General features: G+C 35.1%; 1 pseudogene; it reads left to right on the top strand.

Moving 5' to 3' along the window:
- Window positions 1-1,446: 1,446 nt before the first annotated feature.
- LOC116107916 lies at window positions 1,447-4,394 on the top strand (annotated as a pseudogene).
- Window positions 4,395-6,337: the final 1,943 nt, after the last annotated feature.

Here is a 6,337-nt window from a genome sequence, read left to right as displayed (position 1 = left end):
ATTACAAATAGAAAGGGAATTAAAAGGCTAAGTTTATATGAGACAGAGTGAAGAGGAACTGACGGGTGAGACAGTTTCTTTTCTACCCGTCAGTTTCTCTTCACTTTGTCTCGTATAAAACCTTTTCTACCCGTCAGTTTCTCTTCACTTTGTCTCGTATAAAACCTAGCCTTTTGATTCCCTTTCTAATTGTAATTTTCCTATTTTGTGTCTCACCCGTCAGTTCCTCTTCACTCTGTCTCATATAAACTTAGCCTTTTAATTCCCTCTCTAATTGTAATTTTCCTATCTTGCCTTTACTAACACTGAATTTAAAGTCACCCAATGTTCATAAACTGATGGGTCCAGTTGCACAGAGTTTCTTTAATTTTTTTTTTTTTTTTTTTAACTTAAACTCATCAAATCAACTTAAAACACGTCAGTTTATATGAGACAGTTTGCATACGAAATAATACCTTTTTATTATGATCTGAATCTAATCTGAAATTACAATTACACTGTCTTATATACAAAAGCTGAATTCACACATTTTGTGCTATAAGACTTGCAACATAAACTATAAGAAAAATGTTGACTACGACAAGAATAGCCTACTGACTCAGCACAGCTATTTGTATGTGTCTCAATAATAATAAGCAGTAACACATACAAACCGCATTAGTTTTGAGCTTGACTTCCAAAAGTGTTTAGAGTTTGGGTAGTGATTATAATTGTTAATAAAATTTTGTCATAATATGATTTAAAATGCTATAGTTTCCACCCTCGGATCAGCCAATTTTTTTTAACTTACTCTCACGTTGTGACTGAATAATAAACCTTTTAATCATTAGAGTTAATCTTAAGTAAGAGTCTTGTGTTAGAGATCATTATCGAGTTTATTAAAAAAAAAAAAAAAACATAAACTTATAGTTTTACTAACAAAATCGTCCTTCCACTTCCAAACATTAATGTTAGATTAATGGAGAGAGGCCCATCTGACTTGTCCTATTAATTGTGGCTTTTAAAATATAAAACCCTCACCCACTTAAAGCGAATATTCTAGGTGTTACTTTGGTTTGGCTTAGATGCCATATGGAGTTTTCTTGAACGAGCCAAGACAGTACAACACACAAAGGGTATATCAGTAAAATAAAAATGTGGAAATTTTATTTAGACATCATCTGTTTTTAAAAAAAAAAAAACATATTAATTATATAAATTAAGACTTTTTAAGTGTTATGTGCACCCAACTACTATTAACTGTATAGTGAAAAAAAAAAAAAAATAGGTATGTCATAGTTCGTATGTAATTTTCAAAAAGACAAGTTTCATGTCCCTATAAAAATCCCAAGCCTATGACTTCTTGTTCTCACCCTTCTCAATACTCTAATCTTTAGCATATATTCATAGCAAGAATCAACTAGAAATTAAGCTATGGATATTATTGATTTCTTCTCTCTATACATGATTCACTTTGTCATCTTATATGTTTCTGTTGGTTTCATCTACCTTCTCTACTACAAAAAATCTGCTGCTAAAAATCTTCCTCCAGGTAAAAAAGGATTGCCCTTCATTGGTGAAACTTTGAGCTATGTCTTGGCTTCCCGAAGAGGAACTCCAGAGAAGTTTGTCACTGACAGAACCACCAAATTCTCCCCCGATGTCTTTCGTACATCCTTGCTTGGCTAAGACATGGCGGTGTTTTGTGGCCTTTCTGGTAACAAGTTCTTATTCTCAAGTGAAAACAAATATGTAACCTCTTGGTGGCCATATCCCGTAAGAAATGTTTTGATCCATCCTGACAATATTAATAATTCTTCTTCGAAGAGGGAGCTAAAATGCGTAGCTTTTTGCCACCGTTCATTAAGCCTGAATCGCTTCTGTTGTGATGTGGCATTCTGATGACACACGTGGAAGTCAACTTGGAGTTGGCTGGTCAAAAGTAATTTGTTAAGACTTGAGGGGCAGTTCAGTCTTTTCCCTATGTTCTAAAACCTAAATACGTTTTAGGTTTTGTGCGCAGCTCACTTCTCTCATTTCTCTCTTGGTTAACAGAGAGAGAAACGGTTAGAGGTTCTGTGCTGGAAATCCAAGATCCGTCCATGGAATCAACGGTGATGGTAGGTGTGAGCTGTCCTTATTATGTAGTCTTCTTTTCTTTGTATAAATATGTACTGATTTCTGCCTATTTGATGATGTATGAGTGGTGAGAGCATCTGGGTATACGGGTGTAAAATCAGAGGGTTTTGTATCGGGGTGATGCCTTGGTGTAAAGGGGTGAGCCGATTCTTCTGTAAGGTTTCTCAAACTCATAGTGAAGTTATTTTTCTGGTTGCTCTGAAGAGTGGATGTAGGTAATCTTTCAGATTACCGAACCACTATAAATCTGGTGTTATTCTTCTTATTTTGCTTTACTGTATAATTGTTTTTCTTTTGTGCTTGTTTGGTTGAATGAACACTTTTGAGCTACTGCATGATTACACCTGTTTTGGGTCTTATTTACAACAGCTTCAACATTACATACATGTAATCAGTTCCATGGCGAGGGAACATTTCGAGAAAGAATGGTTTCCCAACAACGATGTGAAGGTTTTTCCACTGTCGAAAAAATACACTTTTGCTCTCGCTTGTCGATTGTTCATAAGCGCTACCGATCCTGAACACGCAGCGAAGCTCGCCGAGCCCTTTCCCCTTGCCACTGCTGGACTCGCATCAGTGCCTATTGATCTTCCCGGTACATCTTTTAATCGTGCAGTGAAAGCAGGCAACAAAATTCGGGAGTGTTGGAGTTGTCGACTACTTCAGCATTAATAGGTAACGTAGAAGCATTCGGGGGTCCCGTTGCCCAGTGAGCGGGCGGGGGTCGCGGGGGCAACGCCTCCGAGCCCGTAGGCGGTTTTGGGCTTTCCCATGTATAAACGTTGTAAAATTTCTTTTAAATTATTAATTCCTTATTGGGTTAGACTTAGGAATAGGAATCCTTATAAAACTAGGTTTAGTCTCTTAAACCTAGTATATAAACATACTTTTCCCTTGGTATGGATGTGATAGCAAATCATAGGGCAATTCATTCATTGTAAACGAAAGAGGTGAGGCATATTGCAATAATATTGACTCAGCTGGACGTAGCCTATATTGGGTGAACCAGAGTAAATCGCGTATGTTATTTTCTTTGTTTACTGTTTGATTTATTTTACTGTTTTATTTTGTTCCTGTTGCAGTAGCAATGGACTTTTTGAGTAGCATGCTGAATCACGGAATGACAGAGAGATTTCTGATAAGATAATAGGCTTATTCATTGCAAGCCATGATACAACAAGTACTGTCATCACATTTATCGTTTCCTACCTTGCAGACTACCCAGATTCCTACCGAAGAGTTTTCGAAGGTGACACACTTGAATCTCTCTATTCAGTCTGTTATAGGTACTTTGAAATTTCGCGTAACAGCTCCGCCTACTATCATTTATCTCTTACCCACCTCAAATAGTGTGGGGCTTAAAACGCGTCCCTCTTTACTTGAACCCATGACTTCATCATTTGAAACGAATCAAGAATATCAATTGAGATCTTTAATATTTATCCATTCTAATAAAGGGAGCAGGCATGTGAATCGAGATCTCGTCCCAATATATGACTATGGCTATGCTTATTTATTTGTTTATTCATATTTTGGAGGATAGAACAAATGGAGATCCTTAAGTCTTAAGAACAAGGAGAATTGTTGAATTGGAATGATCTGAAGAAGATGAAATACTCGTGGTGCGTTGCATGTGAAGCAATGAGACTAACACCACCTGCCAATGGATTTTTTAAAGAGTCCATAATTGACTTCAATTATGCTGGTTATACAATCCCTAAGGGATGGAAGGTAACTTTTAAACTGTTTTTACTGAATATTTTTTACGATACATTCATTAATATCAGGTGCGAATGTTCACATTTTTCAATATATAGACTTCATTTAAGTGACTATTATAAATTTGATTTTAATATTTATTATCATCAGCTAACAGAAGTCTATAGTTAATAAAAATGTCGGTTAACACCTGAAAATTCTTGCTATATGCTTTATATAGTGCATGAAATTTAAGCTCACCCATTAAATTAACTATTTTGCAGATATTCTGGACAGTTCAGTCTACACATAAGAATCCGAAATATTTCCCGTATCCAGAGAAGTTTGATCCTTCAAGGTTTGAAGGGAGTGGTCTTGCACCTTACACTTTTGTACCATTTGGTGGAGGACCTTGAATGTGCCCTGGAAAAGAGTTTGCTCAATCAGAAATACTTGTTTTCATGCATAATTTGGTGACAAAATTCAAATGGGAGAAAATGAGTCCAAATGAAAAGATTGCGTACATTCCATCACCTATTCCAATGGAAGGCCTTCCAGTTTCAATCAAGACCATTTAAACATAATTATCAAAGAGTTTTAAAATATTTGCTTTGTGTGGAATAAATATGTAATATATAGGTGCCACATACTATTTGTTGTTTCTGTCTCCTCCAGTTATGTACTCGAATGAAAATCTTAATTAATGACGTTAATTTTGTCTTAATCTCATTTTTTATTGTTTCTTTATATTTGAACAATACAGATTTAAGAATCTTGCTCTAATTTCTTAATGGAAGATGTAAGAGTTTTTGTTTTGTGCACATTTATTCTGATAATGTTTGCAATTTTAGCGAGTTAAGTACAATCATGTTTGTTGTTTACACATGCCTTGACATAGTGCTTAATGTGTGTACATTATGTTGTTCATATGATCTGATATGTGTGCATATTTCTTTGTATGTGTAAACATCTTATTAATTAGATTTCTCAATATAGGTATCTCTTTTTTACTTTATCCATTACGATATTTTGTCTTATTTCCATTCATGAAACTTGCGTGAAATGTCACTTTATAGGTATCTGTCTTTCCTAAAGTGGTCTAACAAAGGTTGTTAGAAAGTGTCGGCTACATGTACTGTTGAGATTTTATGGTCAAGGATATTTAATATCTTCTTCTTCCTTGCTCTTCGAACTTGAATATACCATTATAGTGTTCTCTGAAATTTTACAGAGTTTATTCCTTCAATCGAGTTCCCTTTATTGTTTGTTTCTTTAACGATCTAATATCTTGATGTTGAGTATTTTTGGAACGTGGTTCCATTGGTGAAGCTTGAAAGAAGTTCAAGCTCATGAGTTAAAAGTTGTCTTTTGACTGTCCAAGTCTGAGTGGAGCTTGAGCTATCCAGGTGGTGGCTTGGACCCAATCAGACTATAGCTGGACAATGGTTCAATCAAGAGCGAGGAATTAAATTTGTATTGACATTTGTTGCTATAATGAATTGGTTGAGCCGGATTTGGTCTTATGGATGTAGGTTAAAATTGTTTTTTAGTCAAACCATGTAAAAATCCTTTGCGTGCTTTACATTATGTTTCGATGCTTGATATTGAATATGAGTTAATTGATCATCCCTCCTTAGCATTAAAAACTAAATCTAACCATTCGGCAAATGTCTAATGAACCAGTTAAACACTTTCAGAAGAAACTGTAGAGTCGTTAGGATTTAATCGGCAGGGCAACTATCTTTGATCTCCCATGTTGAATAAAATGAAGCTAACGGAGTCAGCTCAATTTGTTAAATCTGTTAAGCTGCTGTTAGTTGACAATTCTGAAACGGTGCTGTTTTTTTATAACAAAACAAAGACAGCAAAACACACTTTCTCTTCTTCACTAGAAGCAGCTCAAAGCCTCAAACAAATGTACAGTATAGATCCAATGGTCAATAGCTAATGTAATTGTGTTTGTTGTTGACTTAGTTTAACGGATGAGATGAGAGTTCACAAGGATTGCCCTCTCAGCAATCTTAGTTTATTATAAAACAGATTTGTAGAATCATTGTTGAATTTGGTTGAATAATATACAGTTACTCAAGAATTCCTTACCGTTCTTAGTTCTTAGTTCTCACTGAATTCTTTTTAAAAAATTTACATGGTATCAGAGCCTTCAAAGACTCACGTCACCATAATTAATTCTTCTAATTTTATTGGTTCAGCCAATAAAGGTGAAGAAAATAGAACAATGGAAACTGAAGTGAAAGTCTCTAGAGGAGCTGTGAATCAGATGAATTCAACTCTGAAGGTAATAACATCAACTGCAAAAGGTTCGAATTTTGATAATTTCTCTCTCTACCCTGACATGAATTTTCTTGTTGAGTAATGTGGAAATTAGTAGACTGCTCTAGTCACTAAAAGTGTATTGGACTGATTTGTAATGTTTGCAAGTAATATAGGTCTAAATGCAAATGGAAGAAAACTGTAAAACGCTGTCGTTCCATTCATTGTGAACAACTATAAATGTGGTTGT

Source organism: Pistacia vera, unplaced genomic scaffold (genome assembly GCF_008641045.1).
Source record: "Pistacia vera cultivar Batoury unplaced genomic scaffold, PisVer_v2 Contig549, whole genome shotgun sequence".
Taxonomy (NCBI): domain Eukaryota; kingdom Viridiplantae; phylum Streptophyta; class Magnoliopsida; order Sapindales; family Anacardiaceae; genus Pistacia; species Pistacia vera.
This window is presented reverse-complemented; position numbering and strand designations above follow the sequence as displayed.